The sequence below is a fragment of the Pinus tabuliformis genome, chromosome 5_1 (genome assembly GCF_031772625.1).
Source record: "Pinus tabuliformis cultivar Carrire ecotype Pingquan chromosome 5_1, CPIR1, whole genome shotgun sequence".
Classification (NCBI taxonomy): Eukaryota; Viridiplantae; Streptophyta; class Pinopsida; order Pinales; family Pinaceae; genus Pinus; species Pinus tabuliformis.
This window is the reverse complement of record NC_142305.1, coordinates 149559252-149586222: the sequence shown is the minus strand read 5'-3', so window position 1 is coordinate 149586222 and position 26971 is coordinate 149559252.

The following is a 26971-nucleotide window of genomic DNA, read 5'->3' as shown; positions in this document are numbered from 1 at the left end:
TTGATGAAGATCAAGAGTATTCAGAGCACTTGGATACAATGGAGAATAAAGAGGAGAAACGATTGACCAATCACTTAAATCAAGCAGCGGTTTGGAATGAGGTTTGCTTTCCTGATACCAATCATCCAGAAGATCTTATATGGTAGGATTACCATTATCCTTTGGTCAATATATTGCAGCCATCAGTGCAAGAAGAGATTAAGAATCATCAACAAATTTATGCTAATTCCAACTACCATAGATCAGAAGATAGATTTATAAAGCAATATGTGGAGGAGAAAGCTCCTGATCTAATGTGTGTATTTGATGACATTACTTCTTTTGATGATTTTCCCAAATATGAACAGTATGATGATAATTATGTTCTTCGAATCCAAACTAACTTTACAGAGCAATTAGAGGCTAGTTTGGGGAATAAGGACATCTCGTTTCACCAACTTGAGAATAGTGATCAACTTGTTCATTTCAGCGATGAAAGTGAGGAAGAAAATGCAGAAAATTTGGAAATAAGTGAAACTTATTTACCTCTTTGTTTTGAATCATTTCAATTTTTAAAGGAAATGTGGTGTAAATTTTTTAAAGAAACGGAGGAGCAGCTTGTAGAAATCTATGAAGTTCCAATTGGACCTACATGTAATAAGTTGTAGCAATCCTTCCAAGTTCTTTATGATCCAATAGCTGATAGGTTGGATGATGAAAGCAATCATAATTTTTCTCCATTAACAGAATATGAGAGTCAAAATCAAGATAATAATGGTTTCACCAGCCAGACATTTCAATCAATAGGAGTATCATCACAATGCTCATCTGAAAGTCTGCAAGGTGATAAAGATAAAAGTGATATTTCAATTTCATGGCATGTAAGCCATACACAACAGATGTACAGTTGTTTGAATTAGTTCAAGAAAAGTGTATATATTTTACAAGATCCTTTTGTACAGTTTCTAGATCCAACAAAGGAGATCAGGAATTTCCTTATCTTCTCAAAGGTTAACAAAGCTATATTTGATTGCAAGATCTCAATTTTAAACACCAACAAGCACAAGCAACAAAAGTCACCAATGTATATGATGCTTGAGTGGTTGCATTGGTTGTTTCATTTTACCTAACCAGTAGTCCGAAAACTGATTAGAGTAAGTAGGTAGGATTTCAGTTTGATTTAATTCAGTTTCAGTAGATTATGAAATAAATCCTAAAAGATTTGAATCCAATCAAAAGGCCTTAAGATCTTGATGATTTACTAATTTGGTTTGAAGATTGCAGCACCTTTTAGTTTCATGTCAGACCTCAAGTTGTGCAGGAAAAGGGTAGAAAGATTTTTTTCTAAAAAGACCAAGATTGAAGATTCCTACCTCAGTTACAAGGCACTCAAGTGGGATTCAAGTAGGAAGAATAAAGGTTTGGTGTTGATTGGATAGTAAATTTCTGGAGTTGAAGCTAGAAGAGAACGCCCTAAGCTTCACAAGCATTACTGTCATACATACAATAAAGCAACCAACAGAAGGAGATTTCAGAGCACAGCCAAAGTTACATAGAAGGCCATCTGACCTGCTGTTCTTGACTTTCCACTGGGGAAAGCCATCCCCAAGTGGAGCCGCTGTTATACTCCTATACCAATAGGTGTCATATTTCATGATTGACTGGTTGAGCTATGTAATATGTTCATTCCTTTCCTTGTTGCAAAGGTTTTCCATATTATCAAAAAATAAAAAAATGTAAAAAATGTATAGAGGGTATGCCCTAAAAGAAAAATCAAAGGGTAAAAAGAATAAAATGGTCAAAAAAGTGAAAGAAATGAACCCAAAACAAAGAAAGACCAGGAAAGTGTGCAAGTCTAAATGCCACTACTATTTCATTTTCTGCAATAAGAAATTGTGTGCTGCTCGTTAACTCATGCCACAATTGATGAAGAGTCAAACAGCTTAAACTTGGCTCATTCATATTTAAATTTCATGTTTTATAGATAGAGAATAAAATCTGACCAAACTGTCTAATCTTGGCAAATAAGTAGATAGGTAGAGTAAATAAAAAGGAGCTCAACAGTTTAATCTGAGCCCTTGGATGTAATAAGTGCAGACTTAGGTAGCCTTGCCAGGAAAAGAAAAGAAGATTGATAAGGGTTTGCCAGTCTAAGTGCACCAAAATAAAGAAGAAAAAATGCTAGGCCAAAGTAGGTAGGGTAGGTAGATGGTGTTGCAGAATGATACTTGTGATAGATTGTGTCTCTAAATGTGTTAATATTTATCTCTATCACAAGTGCCAAGCAAACATTATACTTGATGCAGCTCAAGCAAGACGAGGTTAAATAACTAACTCCCCTTCATGATTTTCCCTAATCATTCACTAATTCCCCCTAAAGTATCAAGATCAGTGCTTAATATCCATCAAATATTCATTTCATTTCATAAATTTTTTCCTAAGTAAGATCCAGTTTTACTTAGAAATAATGCATGATATCACCTCAAAACCCCTTTTTTCATCCTAAGCCTAAGTTTAACTACAACAGTCAATTGTTTTTATAACTTGGCGCTTTCCATTTCATAAATCATATTGACCTTAAGTTTTAGTATTAAATCCCATATAAAAGTAACCCGTCTCGTAATATTTAATTATGTGTAAAGCCCTGATATTATACTTATCCTGCCCTGGTCGAATACGACCATAAAACGTTGTTTAAAGGGAATTAATGAATTAACCCGTAGTTCATTAAGAACCCTCCCCGCCGCGCGACAAAGGAATTACTTAACCATTTGGGTTGATTAATAACCAAAACCGACCAATAGAATCAACCTTGATCTGATTAAAACATTCATAAATACATCGGGCCCGCCACAAATAATACCCCGCCATCTCCAACACTCGTCTGCCATCCGATCTCTACATTTTCATCCGATGGTTGAAGGCGATATCATGACCCCCCTTATCACCGCATTTTAGATCGTGATCGCTCGACAGTTTTCCACCCATACCTTTGCCACATGTCGCGCTGCCAACGTGCTCACTTGCACCCGGTCCAAAACCGCTCAGCCACAAAAGCGGTGCGAGCAAACCACTTACCACCCTCTGCGGACGTCATTTGCCCGGAAAAACCTGCCAACTTGAATTTTGTTAAAATAAACGGGCAAAGTGATATTTTCTCTGTTATACTCTGCATACAATGCTCCGGGCATAAAAATGACTCAGTTCACATTTCCAGTTTCTGACCAGCAAAACTACAATGTGAGCTTCGAGCTGGCTATTCAACCTGCCATTGTACGGTCTTCCTCTTTAACAGAGGTACCATCTAAGCTTTCTCAATAATCATTTATTGGAACATCCACTACTGGAAATTCTCAGCAATCTCCACAGAAAGATCTAAAGGGAAGTAGAAGGCGCAAAATAACCTCCAATGTCCCAACAACAGGTATTTTTCCAGGCTGTGATGTTACCCTTGGTAAAAGGTAAATTTTGAGCTATTTTACCAGACAGAGATGAACAAGGTAAACATACGAAGTATATCAGATCAGAGTTAGAGAGTACCAATTAAAACAGGGCAGCCAGCGCAGAGTTACTGTAGAAGGCAGCTGCAAGCCAAATCATAGGGCCTGCCTTCAGCACATTCAACAAAAACAGGACCAACACAACATCAGTTTATATTTTTCCTATTTTCGAGACTAGTTGTTTCTATTTTCTTGTAAAACTATTTTTAGTCATCCTAGATATTATCTCGCTCTGTTATGAGTGTTACACAAAATATTGTCACCATGACTTTCTGCAGTCAGTGTGAGTCTATCACCACTCATACTGTCCTCCTTTGCAAGTCTCAAACCTCAGATCTTCATGTCAAGCTTTAAAAATGAGAGAAAGTCTTTGAAAATCTATAAAACTCTGGTTCCGCACTTTCTCTTACCATTACCTGCGGTCCCGCATCCCTTGGTCATGTTACTTGCGGACCTGCCTGCTATGTCTCTAAAGGAGTGGGTGCGGACCCCTGTGAAAGTCAAAAAGGTGCAAGTTTATTCTTAAAAACTCACTTTGGGTTAATTCTAGATGCTTCTAGAAGGAATATTGACGTGGATGGTTCGCTCCTAGGTGGTTCATGCATCCCATAACTAAAGGAGCTAACCCCTTGATGAGAGGATCTTATCCCTTTGAGGGAGGGCTCTATCCCTTTGAAGGTGGACCTAGTAACTTCCCTCCTCTGCACTATAAATTGAGGTATTGGGCTGGTTGTTGGGGAGGTAAAAAAGCTGAACATTTTTTAGGGTAAATGCTGTTGGAATTGAGACTTCCTAGTTAAGCTTGAGAGGAGAGATTGCATACCTTTTGGCTTCTTTGGGAAGAGAGTGAAACTTTTCAAAGTAGAGGATATTCTTGCTGGACCCTAGGAGGAGCTTGTACAGCATCAAGGCACCAAGGTTGTAAAGTTCTTCTTTGATTAAAGTTAATACAATCAGATTCATTTTTCTCAATAAATTGTCTTCTATGATTTATTTTATGAATTTATTGATCATCATGATAAATATGGTTTATTATATTGGATTTTCAGGTGTTATTTGATATGTGTGCCTGTTTGTGTTTGCAGATTCTTCAAAAGGGAGCTCATTTGGACAAACAGAGCGTGGCTTCCACAAACTAGCACTGGACCCAAGGTAGGCCTAAAACACCTGTTGGCCTTTGTTTATGAATTGCATATTTAGAGAAAGATAGAATTTGTTTGGTTTGCTTGTCGCTAGATATCATTAGATACTAGGGAGATCGGTCTTGTCCACAACAGCGATTTATCCACCCGACAAAATGGCGACTCCCCTGGGGACTTGAATTTTTGGTTTTTGCCTTTGCTTTTACTTTGACTTGAGAAACTGTTTCTCTGTTTCTGGTTTTTGCTTGCTGTGTGGGATTGGGTAGGTTTTTAGATTTTGAATTATTTTTTATTTTTCATGCTTTTGGAAGAAGACCGCACCCTTTGTTTGTAACACAATGCGGACATCCCCGCACTTTTGCTTTACACACAGAGTGGTACCGCACCTGGGTATACTGGGGGCCTGCGGACCTTGTCAAAATTTTGAAAAAAAATCTTTTCATTCAGTTAAGCTTAAGATTTGTTTATGTGTTTTAGCCTCTACCCAGATCTGCACGTGTCTTGTCAGAAACTTTTCATAGGTTAATTCCATTGGCATTTAGGTTTTAGGTGAATTTCTAGAAGTTTTGTGTGCCTGGCTTGATTTTCGTTTGGTCTTTGTAGTAACTCAGAGCGTAGAAGCCTTAGAAACCTCAGATCACCTTGGTTTTTGTTGGTCTTCTTATGAGTCTGACTTATTTGTAAAATATGCCTTTGTTGAGAAATACATCTCGTTTTCTCTTTGCGAAACTTTGAAAAGAACTTGTTTTGAAAGTTTTGGATTTCATTTTTAAAAAGAAAACAAAAGCTGGTTGTTTTTTTATTAATTTGTGATTCTGGACAAATTAGTCCTTAGTTTGCTCATAACTAAGTAAAACATCCTTGAAAAGAAATCTTGTAAGCTTTTACTTCAATTAGCTTTTTAGAATTTATAGATCTCAAGATTAGATTTTTCAATAGTTTTGAGTGTTTTATAAAAATAAAAATAAAAATAAAAAAAAACTCTTTTGAAAAAGTTTGTTTTTGTAGTATTTGAGTGTTTGAAAAGAAAGGGAAATTTTCGTGAGCATAATTAGTAGTTTCGTTTTTGAATGTATTGAAAAAGACAAAAGGTTATTCTTTTCATTTGATTGTTAAGGAAAGACTTGTTTTTACAAGCATTTGCATTCTCAACTATTTCTTTAGCTAGGAGTTCATTGAAGAAAAAGGGTTGTTTATCATCTTAAGTGAATTTTTAGTATTTTGGAGTCGAGTCTTCACACCATAAAGTTTCATCTCTGCACCTTTTGACTTAAAAAAAAAAACAATAAAAATAACGCTTAAATTAAAATCTATCTAGTAAGCTTTTTGTTTCTAGGGCTCTTTATCACCAACATAGCTTAGGCTAGTATCTTGGAGTAGGGCGTCATTAACTCTCCAAGATAGTAAAACAAACAAGTGTTGTATCTTGCGGTAGGAGATAAATTCCAATTGTTACATCTATGCTCTGGGAAGCTCCTCTTAAAGGAGTCAAGCAAGACATCCTATCCGAACCAGTGGGGTAATCAATCCTTCCTCATTAGGGACGATAGCAGATATACACGTATTAAAAATGGTAAACCTCATATTAACCATTTTTGAGGAGCCTGGGGTCACTTTTTGGTAAACCTTGGATTATGTCAAGGAGTCTTCAAGGGGATTGAGCTTGCTACTCTGCCCTTGCATGTGTATCAGATCACAGACTGTTCCCCCAGGTATATTTGTTTCCGTTGGTAACCATAGTGACCATAATCTATAGGATTCTTTCCTAAGGTGACGGTGGAGGGAAGACCCCACTGTACCTAGAGCAGACGTCGGCTAGACTCACTTGGATTTTCTGGGGGGTTCTCTTCACTCGAGACGGTTTAGTGGAGAAACTTGTGCGAGTCTATTCATTAAGAAGGTTGCTGGGGTAACTGTTCCAACCTCCATTTCTGTATTGAATTCTGCAACATTGGATTTCATCACCAACTAGTGTTTTCGGTATGGAAAGTTACTGTTTGTGTGTGGTTTAAACTCCTAGATTATTTAGGCGTGTGCATCAAATTGTTTGGTTCTTTAGAGACTTTAGGTAGTTTTCATTGAGATTTTTCTTTGTTTGCCTGTGGAGTAATTAAAAATTTTAATCGTGGTTGAATTACTGAGGCAGTCCCATAGACTTCGGGGCCAACCTCCTGAGTTTTCACCAAGTCAACTTGAAGGGCTACAAGCCCTTGTAACTCCTAGTGACAGTAGAGTTGGGTCACTAGAAGAAGGAGAATCTTCTTTAGTTGTACATCTTGATTATCAAGTTCAAGCACCAGAGTATATTATTGAACTTGTTTCATTTTCCGAAGTTACTGGTAGTTTCTCTTCTACTAGTGAATTAGCCGATGAACCTGAAATATCTGAACCTGATACTGAACCTGCTGCTACTCCATCAAGATTTTCCTCTCCAACTTCCAGTGGTCCTGGTTCACCCTGGGTAGAAAGAGTCATTACCCAAAATCTTCCTTCTGGACTTATTGCTATTGAAGAAATTGTTACTCCAGAAGAAGGTATACCTATCCCTGAAAATCAACCAGCTATAGAACTTAGGGAGCGTGAATCGATCTTTTACAGTCCACCTAGGAGGGACGCTTGGTATCTTTCATTGACCAATTTTTTGGAAAACCCGAGACTAAGTTTTTCACCACCTCTCATTCATTTTCATCCAAAACCTAGAGGTTATTATCCTCCTTTGAATATGTCGAGACAGTCATCCATGTTTTCTCAATCTCCAGAAACATTTTTATATGGCGGTCCTTCTGTTCCCTCTGGGTATCAGTCACTTACTGGTACTTTTTCGGGAGCATCTCCTCAACCTGTTGAACCAGGGTTATTAACTGGTAATAATTGAACTAAACCGTTGAGTGTAGAAGATATTCTTATGATGTCAGGTACCATTCCATATCCGCAACCTCAAGGTGGCCAGTTACCGCCTGGGGGGCAGCCTCAAGGTCCTCAATTATCGCCTGGGGGGAAACCTCAAGGTACCCAATCACTGCCTGGGGGGCAACCTCAAGGACAGTACATACCTTCGGGATAGTACATTCCTCGAGGTCAACCCCAGACTCAGTATGTACCTCAAGGTCAACCCCAGTATCAATATGTACCTCAAGGTCAACCCCAGTATTAGTACGTGCCTCAAGGTTATCAACCTCAAGGTCAGTACCCAACTCAAGGTTTCCAACCACCTTCAGGTCAGTCATTTGTCCAAGGAACTGGAAATGTACCTTTGAATTATCAACCCTACCCTCAACCCAGTTAAGGTCCTCAATATGCTCAACCTTCTATGGGTCCATACTCTAGAATGAACTTAGTGTGGGACCCACCTCAATCTCAACAGATCTTACAACCGAATGTGCAGTTGTCATCTCAATCTAGACAACCCTTGGTTTCTGGTTCAACCCAAAAACTTGTCCAGCCTACTATTCAAACTTCTGCACCTTCTGTAGTTTCTCAGCCTAGGCCTAGTTCGCCTCGTACTCCACCTCAAACGTCTACTGCAACTGCTGCAACATATGTTCAATCTACCCCACCTACTTCTGGAGTATCGGCAGCTCTGGTTTCTACTGTCCCTGCATCAACTCCTCAAGCATCTTTACCTCAGTCTAGACCTACAATTCAAACTTCGTTTCAGATGCCTGTAGGATAACCTGGTCCAAGTACGGTTGTCACAAGTAAACCTCAATTTACTTATCAACCATACCAGGGACAGTACCAATTCGGTCCTGCTGTGTAGAACCCAGTCTATCAGTATCAACCATACTCTGGATATACTTATCAGCAACTTCAACAACCCCAGTATGGTCCGGTTAATCTGGTTTTCTGGGACGATATAATATCCCAAATGCAATTCCAATTCCTAGTTATCCTATATATCCTCCTCTTGGGGCTGGTCTCATGACCCAAGGTTTCAGGGACCCTAATCGTCAGTTACCGTTCTTTGCAACTTTGGACTTGCTTGATTTGTCGCGCCTTACGAACGATGCAATAAATTATCTTCCGTTTTGGCCGCCAATGCCGAATAAGTTTCCCAGTGACATCCCTAAGTTTGAAGGTAAATCAGGAGAGGATCCGTCGAACCATGCGATGACTTATCACCTCTGGTGTGCATCTAATTCCATTTCAGGTGATTCAATTCGTTTACAGCTTTTTCAGCGCACTCTAATTGGTCTTGCGGCCAAGTGGTACATTGAGTTACCGCGAGCCTCTTTTTATAACTTTAGTCAGCTAGCTACTTCGTTTTTAACTCATTTTCAGTTGCCAGTCAGATATGACAGTGGCACGGAATTATTAACTTCATTAAAATAGTCAACGTCCACTTACATTTCAGATCACATTCATGAATGGAGATGTCGACGGTGTTTAGTGAAAGTTTTTATTCCGGATCAGATCTTAGCAGAATGGTTTGTTAAATCTTTATTACCGAAAATCACTGAGGATGTAGCTAAGGTAGGAGTCGTTACTGAAGAGCAAGTAATTGCTCAAGCTCAGTACCTTGACCTCGTTTATACGCAGTCGGGTACGTTACATGAGAAAATCCCCAATCTTCCTAAACAAAATCAAATAACTACAACTCCTTTAGGGTCTCATGCCGCTGATGGTATGATTGGTACAGTTAATACCAAAAGTAAGAATAAATCTTCGAAGAATTATTCTCCTATCATAACTTTACCAGATTCCCCGACAAGAGATTCTTCCGCGGAAATATCTGCCGATATTCATGTTGTAGAGTCATCTATGGCCAAATCAAAATCCGGCGGTAAAAAGAAAGGGAAGAAGAAAAATAAAACAGATAAAAATTCGAAAGAGAAACCAGAAAAAACGGAATCTACTGATGAGAAATGCAAACCTCGTTATCCTTGTCTCATTTGTGACGAAGAGCATTTTACAAGAGACTGCCCTCATCATGCTGAGGTTGCGAAAATCATCAAAGGTTCCCAAACGCCTGCTGTTTTGAAGGATCCTTTTCCTAGTCAAGACAGTAAGATGATAGGTTCTTCCTCAAATGCCTCAGAAGAACCCATAATGATGATGTCCCATGTTAGGATTGTGACACGATTGCAAGATTATGGAAGTAAAAGTCCTGTTGGTGGTAAGGAAGCAGAATCTTCTAATTCGAACCCATCAACTTCAACTCCTGGTTCCGATCTGCTACAGATCGAGAAACCTAACCCAGACTTAGTAATCAAACTGCCTGCCAAGGGTATACTTCGAAAGTCATCTTTCAATCCACATGCGAGAGCTGCTCAGAACTATAACACTATTGAAGATTTGGCTATTTCACCTTCAGAAATGTCGGCTTTGGAGGTGTTGCAATCATGTCCAGCACAGTGTAAATTGCTACTGTCGGCTATAGGAGTTGTTGATATTCAGGAGTCGAACCTTATAATTTTCGATCTAGAAAATAGTACACCTCGCTTACCTCATCAAATGGCTTTCCAGATTCCAGTTTTAGTAAAAAACAGACCTTGCTATAGGACTGTGATTGATGAGGGAGCCTCTTCGTGTATTATGTCGATCCAGTGTTGGATATCGCTTGGTTCTCCTACACTTAACCAATCCCCGGCGATTCTAAAGGCTTTTGACGGCCGTGGGTTCCATCCTTTTGGCATTCTATAGGATTTACCTATAGGGGTTGAAGGCAAAACTGTTAATCTAGATGTGGAAGTGGTTGATGCCCCTCTAGATTACAAACTTCTCTTGGGTCGTAGTTGGTCTTACGCTATGACAGTTGTTGTTTCATCGGTATTTCGGCTTATAAATTTTCCCCATAATGGAAAGATCGTAACTATAGACCAGCTAACTTACTTTTCATCCGACCCAGCCTCTTCTGAGAGTATCCAGCATGTCGGCAAATCAACTATCCCTTATAAGGATGTTGGAGTAGGACTAGTTAAAGATTCTGGTTTACTAGGAACCTTTTCCTTTCCTCCTCCTAACATATCGCCTTCTATTGCAACCATTCATATGATTTCATCAGACACTATTGTTTATGATGATCCTTGGATCGTACCTTCTGAATCTGAGATAGATTCATTTGGTGATGCCATGCCTTTGAGTCTATATGAAATTGCATATCACGCCGTACAGTCATTTTCCGACCCTTCTTCAACCGAAATTGACTTAATGAATGTGGTCCATGAAGAATCACTTTCAACATCAAAATCAGATTCAACAACTTTTTCTGAACTTGTTCACACTGATGAGTAAATTCGTGAAATTTTGTGTGTTGATGATTTACCATGGGAAGATGTTCATCATAGATCTTCGTTTTTACCAGAGATTGATCGCTTTGAAAATGATTTTTCATCTATTTTTACAACTTATTATGTCGAGGAACCTCAGAATCCATTGAAAAATCCTGATTCTGAGTTAAATTTGGGAAATATTTCTCGACCTATTCCTATTGACATTTCAGTTAAGCCTGGAATTGTTTAAAACATTCATATAGGTGCCTCTTATACGGAAAATGAAATTCAAACATATAAGGCCATATTTCAAGAATTCCACGAGGTGTTTGCCTGGTCATATGAGGAAATGCCAGGAATTGACCCGACAATTGTTGTTCATGAAATCAAAACTTACCCGGATGCTAAACCCATCCGACAACGTTTGCATCAGATCCACCCGCGAAAAGCTGCTGCTATTAAAGTAGAAGTTGAAAAATTACTTAAAGCAGGTTTCATTTATCCAATTCCCTTAATGGATTGGGTATCGAATATCGTTCCTGTTAACAAAAGGCAAGGAATGATAAGAATATGTATCGATTATAGGGATATTAATTGAGCCTGTCGAAAAGACAATTACCCAACTCCCTATATCGATCAAATCATTGATGATTGTGCCGGCAGTGAAATATTCTCCTTCATGGATGGTTTTCCTGGTTATAATCAAATTAGTATTCTACCTGTTGATCAACCAAAAATGGCTTTCATTTGTCCATGGGGGACATTTGCTTATTGCAAATTACCTTTTGGGCTCAAGAACGCCGGTGCAACTTTTCAAAGGGCCATGTCTTATGCGTTTCATGACATCAAGCACATTGTGCAACCCTATCTCGACGATTTACCTTCTCATTCATTACATTGAGCCGATCATCTCATCCATTTACGAGCAATCTTTATGAGGTGTAGGCATTATAGAATTAGGTTGAATCCACACAACTGTGTTTTCTGTATAGAAACGGGTCGGTTACTGGGATTTGTTGTTTCGAAAGCCGACATTCGTGTCGATCCCTCAAAGGTTGAAGCTATTGTCAAATTGCCTCCTCCTTCGACTCTTCGCCAACTCCAAAGTTTGCAAGGGAAAGCAAACTTTTTACGCCGATTCATTCCTAACTACGCCGAGATAACAAAGGGTTTTACCAGGTTGTTGAAACAGAATACTGCATTCTTTTGGGATGAGATAGCCGATAAATCTTTTGATGCACTAAAACACGCGTTGACCCATGCACCGTTATTGCATCCTCCCAACTACAACCAGGACTACTTTTTATATCTCGCCACCTCGCATTCCACCATCGGAATGGTACTAGTTCAGGAAGATGAATTCGGTAGTGAACATGTGATATATTACCTTAGTCGAACCTTAAATCCAACTGAGCTAAAATATTCACATGTGGAGAAATTGGCCTTGGCAGCTGTTCAAGCTGTCCAATGTTTTCGTCATTACATTTTACTACGCAAAACTACTGTAATTTCCGATTGCAACCCTATGATCTATATTTTGACCAAATAATTGCTAGGGGGCAAGTATTCCAAATGGATTGTTATCCTGCAGGAATTCGAATTGGAGTTTGAAAAATCTAAGTCAAAGAAATCTTTAGTTTTTGTGGAGTTGAGGTGTGACTTCCCGCGTGCTGATACTGAAACTGTGGCGGAGGAGCCCATTGCGGACGAATCCTTGTTTCTAATCAGCACTCTTGATCCATGGTATGGAGATATCATAGTTTATCTCCAAACACAATCCTTTCGGCCTGAAATTTCAAGATCTCAACATCGGAAAATACGATTCCAATCCCAACAATACAAAATTATTGGAGATACACTTTATCGTCATGGGGTGGACTCTGTTTTCTAACGTTGTTTAATTCATGAGGAAGCTGAAAGGGTTCTAAATGACTGTAACTTTGGAGCGTGTGGCGGTTATATTTCTAGGTTTGCCATAGCCCAAAAGATATTGCGCGCTGGCTATTTTTGGTCGTCTTTGTTTAAAGATTGTATTAACGCAGTCCAAAAATGCCACAACTGCCAAATTTTTGATCAAAAGATGCACGCTCCACCTGCTCCTCTCCACCCTATAATTGCCGCCAGTCCTTTTGCGAAATGGGGTATCGATTTTATTACATGTAACCCTCACCCAGCCGGGGGGAATGCGTATATCATCCTTGCGATAGATTATTTTACCAAGTGGGCCGAGGCGATGCCTACATTTTCGGCAGATGGAAAAACTGCTGCGATTTTCGTTTTCAATCATATAATTGCTAGGTTCGGTGTTCCACAAGCGATTATCAATAATCATGGGCATCACTTTCAAAATATTATGATGACTGAACTAACATACCAACTTGGCCTGCGTCACGATAGTTCAACTCCTTATTACCCACAGGCTAATGGTCTAGTTGAAGCCATCAACAAAGTTCTAGTCATTATGTTCCGACGAATCATTTGGATTCATAGGTCGAATTGGCATAACATGTTATTTTCAGCACTTTGGGCATATCGAACCTCAGTAAAAACATCAACCGATTTCACTCCTTTCCAACTAGTTTACGGTTTGGAAGCTGTGTTACCCATTGAATGCGAAATCCCGTCATTGCAAATGGCCATAGAATTACTTCCAGCCACTTCCGAAGAGGAGAAATGTTTGTTGTACTTGGCTCAGCTAGATGAGAATCGATGTGATGCTGCACTAGCAATCGAAACTCATGCCAAACGTATTAAAGCTCAGTATGATCGAAATGTTACACCTCGTAATTTTTCGGAAGGAGACCTAGTCTTACTGTATGATCAAGAAAATGATAAATTAGGCGCTGGAAAATTCGTACCCATGTGGCATGTTCCTTATGTTGTTAAGCGAAAGCTGGTAAAAGGGGCCTATGAATTGGTAGACTTTGACGGAGTCTCTTTAGGTAAACCCAGAAATGGTCTTTACCTGAAGAGATATTATGCTTAAATCTAGGTGTGGAGATTTTAGTTAGGCTAGTTTTCTTTCTAGCTGGTGTGTTTTAGATTAAAAAGTGTGCTTAGATTAGAAAGTGTTTTTGTCATTATTCCTGCTTATCTTGATTTTACTCTTGATATTGCAGATTTCGAAGTCTCTACAAACATACATTGGTTTTTCTGATGGTGCTTGTCGTAATACACGGAACATTTCTTCTGCAGCTTGGGTTATCTATTCACCCTCTTATGAGTTGGTATCTATGCATGGGGTAAGCCTTGGTCAAACAACGAACAACATTGCAAAGTATAGTGCAGTGATTGAGTTATTATATGAATCCATCTCATTTGGGATTCGGAGTTTGATTGTGAGGTTAGATTCTGAACTCGTTGTGTTACAACTTAATAGAGTTTATGCCATTAGAAATCCATTATTATTGAGATTATTTTTGAGAATTCGTCTCTTGGAACATGAATTCGACTATATTGAATATCAACATATTCCAAGATATTTAAGTACATTAGCAGATGCAATTGCTTCTCAAATGTTAAGTAGACATTTGCAATAATCAAACAGTAAATTTAAAAACATTCCATAACATGTTTTACAAGATAGCCAGTAATAGTGATATAGCATAGCATAGAAGTGTGTCATATATACATCGTCTTCGATCATAGGTTGAAAAACACCTTATGATCGGAAAAAATGATAGTACAAAAAGAAAAAATGTCATATGAGTCTACAACAGGCGATCATCTTATCACTGGTGATGATCACGATAAGAAACCATTGTACGGGCAACCCGACAAAGGAACCCCCTGAAAGGTCCTGGGACCCCAATCACATAGTGCTATAGCCTAAGAGGAATGTAATCTATGCTAGTCTCTGGAATTTCTGCTGTCAAACGCTCTAGATGGTTTTCCAATTCGGCCAGGGTCTCTATAGATTCGTCCCGTGGGGCTGGTGCTGCTACAGCTGGCTATTTCCTCTCATAGGTCTGGAGAGTGGCTGGTCGCCGTGGACCTACATCTGCATTTGAAACTTTTTACTATCAATTTTGGGACGATTTAAAAACAAAAAAAATTAATTAAATTAGAAAACGTTGAAAATGATTTTACCTGAGTCATCCCATTGCTCTCCTGGTGGAAGAGCCATGTCTGGGTCACCACGATAATCCATCCCAGCATAAGGAAAATCCTGAATAGCAAAAACTTGGTTCTCCAACCAATGAAAATACTCAGGAGGAAATCGAACAACCTCTGAACCCTCCTTAGGATGACGGGCCATAACTGCAACCCAACACATCAGTTTGGGCTCTCGGGGAAGTCCAGCCTCAACTGAAAGATGTCGTGGGACCAACATCGGGACCCTCTCTAGACCAAAGCTCACAACTAAAAAACCATGTCCAAAGTTCTTTAGTTGTCCGTTCTTTGCTCTTTTCATTTGGCCTTTTACATTAGCCAACACAGCTTCACACTAGTTGAAGATGGTGCCTCGAAAGCAGTCTACTGCCATCCGCATTTGGGATCCAGTGGCCATATGTAGTGTTGCGCTTCTGCAGAGTCTGGTGACAGTAAATGAAATCACTTTGAGTTCATATCAATCCCTTTGTCCTTGGTTTTGTCGTTACAAAACTCTAGCCAGAGGCTATCGACAGACTGGCCACCTGGCCTAGCCCCGAATAGAGTCAATTGTTCACCTCTCTTAGGCAAACCAGTCAAAAAGTAAATGTCTTCCGGCTCCATTTCGAGCTGGTGGGCACCAATAAAGAAACATTGGTCTTGTACATTCCACCTGTCTACCAGCCACTGCAAAAGTCCACCTGGGCCCTCATGCCAGGTATGGCCCAGAATTTGAATAAACTGCATGCCTTCAGTGCATCAATCGAAGGTTGATGATTAATCGTGGCAAGGTCCACATCCTCGTGCTCCCGTTCCTGCCAATCAAGCATGGTGTATACCCTACATTCAAAGAAAAAGCGGATTAGAACATCTTAAATCAAAGTTTTTGGGCAAATATTTGAAAATTTGGAATGTTAGAACATATGCCGCGGGGACCGCACCCTCTATGTTAGAGACAGTGCGTAGGTACGCACTCTGGCTATACAGCAGGTGCGGGCCCCCAACTTGTTTCTGCATGAGAAGAAGTCGGGGTCCGCAGGTTTCGCATGCTGCGCCTACGGACCCCCACATGCGGTCTTTTAACCTAAATATTTCCTAAAAATCAAAATAAAACCCTAAAAACAAATTTCAAACGAATTAAATGCAAGAATAAGATGATGTGGATTACCTAGACGTGACAGTATTCGATTCCAACGGACAGATTTTCCGCAATCTTCACGGGAAATTTCTTACCAAAAGCTCTCTTTTCTCACTCTGAAGTCAAACGGTAAAAATGAATTTACAAAAGCCCTTTTTATAAGATTTTTTGAATAAATGAATTTTTAATTTGTTTATTTTTCACTTTAAAGAGGTAACTTTTGAAGCATTTTTATTTATTTTAAACAGGTATGAGTAATGTTTGAGTTTTTGTGCAGGATAACGGATTTTTTAGGCAAAATTGATCATTTTTCGACAAAAAACATTAGAGTCACCTTTAAGCTCTTTTCTGACTGCTAAAATATGAAAAGATTGCCGAGTTTTTCTTTTTAAGCTCATTAAACTGGAATTAAAAATATAGTCCACTTACAGCTCTTTTCTGACCGTAAAAACATGAAAAGATTGCCGGATTTTTGTCGTTTAAAATTTGATATTGGTTATAAAACGACGTGTCATTGATCGCTTTTTTACTTTTTCGGATCAGAGACACTAATTATGAAAAGTACTCCTTGATCGTAATGGTCAAGTGGTTCTCTCAAGTATTATTTTATACTTTTTCGGGCTTGAGAGACACAAATTTACGAAAAATGACAACCATGGAGTTTTCTTAAGTTTTTTCAGACTCCCTAAAATTGAAAAATGCTGAGTTTCTCCTATACTGGACTCGTTAAAATTTAACAGTAAAGGACCTGTTCAATTACAAACAGGAACAGACCACTCCTTCTTAGGGTTCGAATTTAAACTAAGTTGGACTCATCCGAAGGATGAGCTTATAATCAAGCAAATGTTATCCTCCTCAAGCTTGTCAAAAATAAAGAGGTACTTGCCAAAAATGGTGGGGGAAAAGAGAGAAAAATGAACCTGTTTGTCATACTTTGTGTCTCAGAAAAACATTTAACCACTCTTGAACACGACACTTTTTGTTCACCTGGGTTGGGAAATCCTTTGCCTAACAGTTAATCAAACCATATTGAAAGTCTTCAACCGGTTTCTGGGTATTAGCTTTGGGTCAATTGTCACCAAACCATCTGCAGTGTCGTTATATGTTCAAGAGGTCAGTGTGTTATGAAACCAGCTCAAGAAAAGATAGTAAAGATAGATCAACGCCTTAGAATTCAGCCTCTTCGAGGGGGCAACCTCCTTTACATTACATAAATGAACAATTCTTGGATGATACAAATGAAAAGACCTCCTTTCTACATATAGGAGTCTAAGGGGTCATAACATAATCAGAGCCGACATAACAATAATAATGTAAGGGCACAATAATAACAATAATGGGCTTCTATGGGGCACAATAGTAACGATATGGGCACTACATGGGTACATCAATATAATAAGTGGGTCATACTAATAACAATAAGGGGTTAAACTAGTAGTATAGGGGCCTAACATGCCCCTCTCCTTCAAAAAGCGTTGTCCTCAACACTTGAGTAGTTCTTGATGCTTCTGTATAAAATTCTTGTCCTCCCATGTGGAATATTCAGCAGGTAAGTTCTTCCACTTGATGAGATACTCTAAAATTGATCGATTTCGTAGCTGTCGGGTTCTTGTTTCTGTGACTGCTCCAGGTTCCAATATGATTTTTCCTTCCTCTTTAATTTCTGGCAATATTGTTTGAATTGGGATCTTTTGCAACTTTTGAATAAGTGGCCATACTTCTTCGTCCTTCTTCCATTCATCCCTTGCTTCGTTTATCCAATTTGGTTGGATAATATAAATAGCACAAAACAATGCTTCCACATCCTCATCCTTGAAGAGTCTTCCAATTCGGTAAGGTCGCCATTTTTTAAGTGCATGTAGTATTGCCAACATTTCCTTCTCATAAATAGCTTGCTTGAGATGTAGCAGTAAAAATACCCAATCACCTACATCAAAACATTTTTCACTACGATGTTGATCTACCTGTTGTTTCATTTGATTTTGCACCGAAGTGGCGTTATCCTTTAAAAGTTGGAGAACTTGTTGTTGATGCTCGACGTGATCTTTCACTGCCTAAACCTTTTTCTTCTTGATATGTCCTTCTATCTCTAGAGTTTGAGGAGTGGTAATTTCTTCCAATCCTTTACAAGATATGGTCAGATTCATTTCTTGATGCTCGATGTGATATTTCACTTCTTGAACATTTTTCTTCTTTATATGTCCTTCTATCTTGATAGTTTGAGGAGTGGTAATTTCGAACAATGAATTACAAGATATGGTTGGATTCATTTCTTCTTTCTCGATGTGATCTTTCACTTCTTGCACCTTTTTCTTCTTGATATGTCCTTCTATCTTGATGGTTTGAGGAGTAGTAATTCCCGCCAATGCATTACAAGATATGGTCGGATTTATTTGTTCTTCATCTAGGCTTTGTTCCTGGAGTATATCCTCTTCTTTTGACCTTTCTTGCTCCTTTTCTTCTTCCTCTTCACAATCTATGTAGAATAATTTCTTCTCAGCACACTTATGACCTTTAGTGCATTTGTTATCACAATTGTAACAAAGCCCTTTTTCTCTTTTTTCTTCCAATTGTTGTGGTGTAACCCTTGTAGGTTGTGGAAGGCTAGGAGAAACAACACTTCCATCTTTATAGTTGTGAGGGGTACGCTTCTTGGTTTCCATAATTTTTCTTTCCACTATGTCACAAAGCCCTTTTACTCTTTCCAATTGTTGTGGTGTTGCTCTAAAGAAGGTGTTGCTCTTTGTATCCTCATAATGTGCTATCATTTCCTCCGTGAAAATTGACCACGTAACAAGTTGTTTACGAGAACAAAGCCCTTTGTACCATAAAAATTGATTTGGTTCTAAATATGAAGATGCAATACATACCTTTTGTAACAGTTGTACACCATGTAGATCAAAATATTGCTCCATCTGAAGTATCTAATTTACCGGATCCTTGCCATCAAACTTCCTCATCTTGCTTTTTCTTGATTTTAGGAGCTCGACCTTGAAACGACTATAACTCTGTACTTTTGGATCTTTAAGTTCTGAAATTGTGACCTGTAGTAGCCCTCTGCATCCTCTTTCCAATGCCACCAGTCTGATCCAAATTGGATTCTCCAAGAAATAGTTATGCACAATCTCCCAAGATGACCTGATTATAGACTAGTTCAGTAGAGTGAACTTGTACGACATGCCACGAGCCACTGTTTCAACGTTTGGATCCGAGAAATTCATAAAAGAAACTACAGTCCGTCCTATTTCTGTACCTTCTTACGAAATTTCAATCTGATCCCCAGAGAGAAAGTTATGACGATTTTTCCCAGGTCACCTGTTTTGAATGTAATTCAGGAGTCTGCAAAAAGACCAACTTCCTCAGATCATATCTCCGCAAATATCGCGTGAAAAGCTTCGAAATTTGGACCCAAGGTTCAACGTGCTTTCTTCTCAAATGGGTTTTTTTTGCGACTTCTGAAACGTCACAGAAAAAAAAGTTATAGTGAAAATTCCACGATGACCTGTTTGGAGTAGCGAAACCCTAGAATCCAAAGCTCTGATACCAAATGTTATGAAACCAGCTCAAGAAAAGATAGAAAAGATAGATCAACGCCTTAGAATTCAGCCTCTTCGAGGGCACAACCTCCTTTACATTACATAAATGAACAATTCTTGGATGATACAAATGAAAATACCTCCTTTCTATATATAGGAGTCTAAGGGGTCATAACATAATAAGAGCCGACATAACAATAATAATGTAAGGGCACAATAATAACAATAGTGGGCTTCTATGGGGCACAATAGAACGATGTGGGCACTACATGGGTACATCAATATAATAAGTGGGCTATACTAATAACAATAAGGGGTTGCACTAGTAGTATAGGGGCCTAACACAGTGCAAATAAACCATTCATCTGGAAAATATCTGTCATCCAACTTGACCATCCTTGAGTTAGTCCTTGCAACTATATTTCTTCAAACTTGATCTATGATTTCGTGTTGTGGGCTTGCCTACGATGGATCGATTTCTATCAACTTCAGCTCATTATCTAGAAATATGATCTAGAAATCGTCAATACCTTGGGATCTGCATACCTTAATGGCAGATTTCTCGCCTTCGACGATAGGTTGCATCATTGACCTTCGATCAAAGGATTCCATGATGTGTTCGACATCAACTCATCTATTCACATTTCATGGATTGTACTGATTACTTTGAGAGCCATTGACATTAATGGTGGTTTCTCTCACACTTGTTAATAGTTTACATCATTGACTGGTAATCAAGTGGTTTCTACCATGTTCGACTTCGACACATTCATTCACATGGATAGAATCATACTATTTCGGGAAGTAGAAATCGAGACCCTGGATCTAGTTTCCACCATCCAGGTTGCGAGGAATTTTTTATTCATTATACAGTGGACTATTCATAGACAGATGGCTGCGCCCATACTGTGTCTACATGTGTTTATACTTGTGATGTATTGCAAGACCATTCCTATATCAGAGCAGTTTAGTTAGTTTTCTAGTCATTTTTGATCTGAGTATGGGAATTCCTACCTCAGCGATGATATGATCTCATATATATATTTTGTATTGAATGCTTTTACAGGTTCCAACCAGGCTCTCCACAAGATTATCCTCGAGATGATAAAGTACTTCACTCTTCTTAGATGATAAATGAAATCCTCATCTACTACAGACTTCGCACTTTAGGGGGCAATCTGTTACACAAAATATTGTCACCATGACTTTCTGCAGTCAGTGTGAGTCTATCACCACTCATACTGTCCTCCTTTGAAAGTCTCAAACCTCAGCTCTTCATGTCAAGCTTTAAAAATGAGAGAAAGTCTTTGAAAATCTATAAAACTCTGGTTCCGCACTTTCTCTTACCATTACCTACGGTCCCGCATCCCTTGGTCATGTTACTTGCGGACCTGCCCACTTTGTTTCTAAAAGAGTGGGTGCGGACCCCTGTTAAAGTAAAAAAGGCACAAGTTTATTCTTAAAAACTCACTTTGGGTTAATTCTAGACGCTTCTAGAAGGAATCTTGACATGGATGGTTCGCTCCTAGGTGGTTCATGCTTCCCATAACTAAAGGAGCTAACCCCTTGATGAGGGGAGCTTATCCCTTTGAAGGAGGGCTCTATCCCTTTGAAGGTGGACCTAGTAACTTCCCTCCTCTGCACTATAAATTGAGGCATTGGGCTGGTTGCTAGGGAGGTAAAAAAGCTGCAAATTTTTTAGGGTAAATGTTGTTGGAATTGGGACTTCCTAGTTAAGCTTGAGAGGAGAGATTACATACCTTTTGGCTTCTTTGGGAAGAGAGTGAAACTTGTCAAAGTAGAGGAGATTCTTGCTAGACCTTGGGAGGAGCTTGTACAACATAAAGGCACCAAGGTTGTAAAGTTCTTCTTTGATTAAATTTAATACAATCAGATTCATTTTTCTCAATAAATTGTCTTCTATGATTTATTTCATGAATTCCTTGATCATCATGATAAATATGGTTTATTATATTGGCTTTTCAGGTGTTATTTGATATGTGTGCCTGTTTGTGTTTGCAGATTCTTCAAAAGGGAGCTCATTTGGACAAATGGAGCGTGGCTTCCACAAACTAGCATTGGACTTGAGGTAGGCCTAAAACACCTGTTGCCCTTTATTTATAAATTGCATATTTAGAGAAAGATAGAATTTGTTTGGTTTGCTTGTCGCTAGATATCATTAGATACTAGGGAGATTGGTCTTGTCCGCAAGAACGATTTATCCGCTCGACAATGAGATAATTGTTGTATAATTTTCTGCATAAATACCCCCTCAATTGGAGTATTGAGGGGTGGATTCCTAGACTTTGCTGTAATATTGATTATTTGGAATAAAGAGTTGTTGGAATCAACTGTTGAATGGCTTACTGGATGAAGAATTGAAGCAGAGGACTTGTCACATACTTCTTGAATCAACCACCGGATCAATAAGTCCTCTATATCTTGTGTCTTAGTTTTCTTGTTTATTATATCATCTGTGTTTTACAATCTAAATGATAAAGAAAAGATTTAATTTCAGAATATGCTTGATTGCACTCTATTTTCAGTCATTATTGTTCTCTATGTTTTCTTCAGAATTAGGATAAGCAGTGAAATCTTAATTGCTCCTGTTTCCTAATTCTTTCACGTTGATTATTTGTTAAAGAATACTTAACTGCTCCTTATCAGTAATCATCCAATTGCCCTCTTTAAATAGGTTGAAGGATTCTTAACTGCCTTTCACCCAATTTGAGCCCATTCCATCTGTTTCAAGTATTTATTAGTTCCCTGTTTGACTACCTTGCTCTGTGAAACCATCCTCTATTAAGAAACCAAATCTAGTTAAGCCATCTTCCTTGACTCCATTAGCCCAATGGCCTGAACTACTCTGTCTTACCTCTCTACTCTATTGAATCTCACCACCCAAACTCAAACAAAACTCCTAAACTTCATAACTAGCCTAATACCTTTAAAAACAAAGCTAAATCATAAAGAGAGAGCCCTCTCTAGATACAGATTGGCTAGATTCTGTATCTAAAAGATTGGTTTGTGGTTACCTCAGCCTCCTTTCCCTTTCTTACAACTTTTGGGAAAACCTGAGTGATAACATAATGCACCTATGAATTTTTAGAGAGTGGTTTTGGGTATATTTTTTGACTTAATTAATGATGGAATTGAAATTTATATAGATGATTTCGTACCCTATGGCGATGAATTTGAAGAGGCTCTAAATAATATGGATAAAGTCCTCATCTAATGTATATTGACTAAGCTGTGTCTCAGTAAAAAAATCCAAATGTTAATGATGAAAGGCATAGCTTTGGGACATTTTATTTCCGTTGCAGGTATTCAAATAGACCTAATGAAAATTGAGGTAATCCTCAGAATTCCCAATCTGAAAACAAAAAATGAGGTACATAGCTTCCTTGGTTATGTTGGTTATTATCAGAGGTTCTAACAATTTTTTCAAAAGTTGCAGCACCATTGTATTGATTGACAGGGGAATGTGATGTTACTTTTGCAGATTTTTTTTTTCTACAACACTAGTGTTAAGAGGTCCTAACTGGAAACTTCTGTTTCATATATCTTTAGATGCATCAGACAAAACTATAAGGGTAGTACTTAGATAAGAGGAAGACAAAAAGCCTTATGTTATTCACTACATTAAGAAAAACTTTATGCCAACATAACTAAATTACACTGTGATAGAGAAAGCATTTTTATCTATTGTTTATGCAATTAACAAATTTCGTTATTACATCACAAGATACCTTGTTTTTATACATATAGATTAGTCTACCATTAGATATTTAGTTATAATAAACATATTACCAATCATAGAGTGACCAGTTGGCTACTTTTACTTCAAGAGTTCAATATTATTATCAAGGATATACTAGAGAAGGACAATGTCATTACATATTTTTTTTTATCTAGGATTCCACTTCCAAATGGCTCTTCCCTTATTGAAGTCTAGTTTGTAAATGAGCATCTGTTTGCAGTATCCCTTAAATCTCCATGGTACATAGACATTTCTAATTATTTGGTAGCAAGCAAGTTACCCTTGCATCTGTCCCCACGAGAGAAAAAGTAAATTATTTAGTGTAGTTCTTGATTTTCTTGGATTGATGGCTACCTTTTCTACACAGGCACAAATATTCATATTAGTATATGCATAAGGTAGGATGGAATTTACATTATTCTTAAATCCTATCACGACAAGCCTTATGGAGGCCATTTTGTTGATAAAAGAACAAGGCATAAGGTATTACAAATGGTTTATTTCTAGCCCACAATATTCAAATATGCTAAAAAATATGTTAATAGTTTTTATAGGTGTCAAATAATGGGGCAACCCATTCAATCTAATGAAATTCCTCTCTAGACATAGTTAGCAATAGAATTATTCAAGAAATGGGATATGAATTTCATGGGCCCTATCAATCCTCCATCAAATCAGAAGTTTTATATTCTTGCTTGCACCAATTACATTACCAAATGGGTGGAGGAGAAAGCTCTTCCCAAGGCCACAAAATAAGTAGTCATAGATATCTTATTTGAACTCTTCGTTTGATATGACTTGCCTTGAGAGATTGTTATTGATGGAGGATCACAAATCACTGCCCGCAGAGTTTCAACAACATTGGAGAATCATGGTATTAAGCACTATTGGCTTGTATGGGTTTGACCCAGGTTCAGAGGTGATTTAGCCAAGAAAATCGCGGTACTACTAGCCCTTTCAGCAACATTCCACGGAGCGCAGACTGAGGTCTCACCCAAAGTAGTATGGGAGGGTGATAGAACTAGGTTTCTGCACCCTGGGGATGTCTAATGAACTTATGGAGGTTCGCGATCCGACCCGTTACTAAGTGCACTTGATAGTCCTTTGTAACTTGTGCTTCTGTTTCTGCGTAGCCCTACTCGGGGCGTGACCCGTATAATACCCAAGTTCATTGCTAATTAACCGATTACTTAACTTGTGTGTGTAAGATTTATGGTTATTACAACATATTTATCAATCATATCAGTGCACATGATACATAAACCAATATAAACATAAAGAAGATGATGCACAACAAATACATAGAAATAAGAATCAAACTATTTAAAACTATCCTCACCTGTATGGATTCATTATTTAATAAGAATCAACTTCTCTTTATTAATCTTCAACCCCGATTACAGAATCGACACCACCCTGTGCACTTAGCTATAGGGGTCCATGCACTCAGCTGTGGACTCTACTAGGCCTCTGCGCACTCAACTATAGAACCTATTCCTATTACTACGACCTAATACACTTAGAATCCTACTCTAAGCTTGAACCATTCCTTCGCTACTCCCTCTATCATCTCTTCCCTTTTCAACTTAGAGCCTCGCTCTATTTATACAATCCCATGGTCGCAAACCATGGGTAGGCCAACATGACTTTACATTATATTACATTACTTTAGGGCGGACAACCGTATGACTTAACCTCTACTTCGCGCTTCACGCCTGCAATTCGCGGAGTCTTACAAAACCTTTGACCAAAACTTGGGCTTTGAGCCCTGAAACATGCTATGGGGGAATTACATGCCCAACAAGCCCCTAACACAATCATCTTGACTCATCCTGAGTCACTCTGCTGGTGCGGCGATCTTGGCACGAAGCCCCTCCAACTATTCCTGTACTTCCCGAAGGTCCGCAATGCACTTTTTTGCTGTTTTCTAGATCTGCTGCATGCATTCTTCTGTTGCTTCTTTGTGAGGCTCCACTATTTGTCTTAGCGCATATAGCCCCTGCATCTGCACGAGCTTGCCCTCAATCGCGGCCGTAATGGTGAAGGCCTCATCAATCCAAGGTTGGACGTGTGCTTTGAGAAGGGCCTCTTTCTATCTTGTAGCATCCACCTGCTCCTTTAGTGCCCTTGCATGCTACATCTTAGCCAACCATTGGGTGAGGATGGTTGTCTGCGTCGTTTCCCTAACACTATCATTCTGCTGCTATAGTTCGCATGCCTCTATTTCCAGGCGCTGTATGTTGGGGTCCTCTTGTAAGGATGTGAGGACATCGAATGGTTGGTCCAACATACCAGTGCAGTCCTGCACCGCCCTTCCAATTTCTTCCAATCCTATCTGAATCATGCTAACGCGCTGTTCTTTAACTTCTGGAGGAGTGGAAGGCTACAACTTCATTCGCAACTCAACAATCTTGAGGTTCAGCTTTAGCTGCACTTATGTTGTTTCCTCGTGCGTGCTTCAAATACCACTTTCCAGACAGTGGATCCACATCTCGGTAGATCTGCGGCGATGAATAATTCTAGAACGCGCTAGCATGCTTCATCCACTGTTTCCGCAATTTGCCAATTCTGTGCCACTAGCTCATCACACTACAGGCTGAGCTGTTCGATGTTGATCTTCTGCTCACTCAATACCTGGATCGTGCGGCCTTCCCAGGCATGTAGCTCTATTGTTATGTCATCCTGCAACTGGTACAATGTGTTTTGCAGAAGGGCAACCAAAATTAGGCCAAGTCCCTTGATCTATCCCATCGTGGCTCTACCCTCCTTGCTCTTTGTTGTTAGTGCTCCTTCAGGCAGCATTGTGGTGTTGGCCATTTTTACGCGCGGCAGTTGCTCTGCTGCTGATGTACCTGCGGTGCCGTAGGTGGCTATTATTCCTTCCTGTGGGGGTCACACTTGAAGTTCCTGCAGCTGCGACCTTAGGGCCCCCAACACATTTTGTTGCTCTGTCATAGCTTCGTGGAGTGCTTCCCTTGTGACCTCGCAAACTGTGTCACCGATGTTGTAGAGGCCACCCTTTATCAATGTAACCGGTTCGATGTCTAGTTTGGAAGCCTTGGCCTTCTTTTGTGGGCCTGATCTTTCCATAACACGTGGCCGTTTCAATTGTGTAGATGTTTTGCTCGAGTTTGCACATTTTCTTGTGTCCTCTGCTCCTTGTCCCATGGATAAGTTCAGGCCCCCTTCCTCCTACGTCGTGGTGGCCCCTGTTGCCTGTGCTACTACTGCTTTGTTGGTGGCCTTTACCTACTTTGTGATTGCCTTCGCTGCCTTGCGGGCAGCCCTTACCTCTGTGGCCAACTATTCGTTACCCTTTTTTTGGGCTAACTGGTTGATACGTAGCTTGGTGGCATCGTTCTGCTTTTGTGCCACTGTTTTATCCTGCTCCACCAAATCTGGGGCATGCCACTCAAGAGGCCATGATTCGAGCACAGAGAAGATTACATCATCAATTGCGATGAAAGGAAGCTTGGTCTAGCTCTGCGTCGGATCCTTACGCGCGTTGATATTGTGCATATCTGCCTTGAAGTCTGCAAAGCTCCATAGACTGTTGTACACTGTGGGGGATAGGCATGGCCTCCTATTAATCCACATCCGGATGCTCACCTC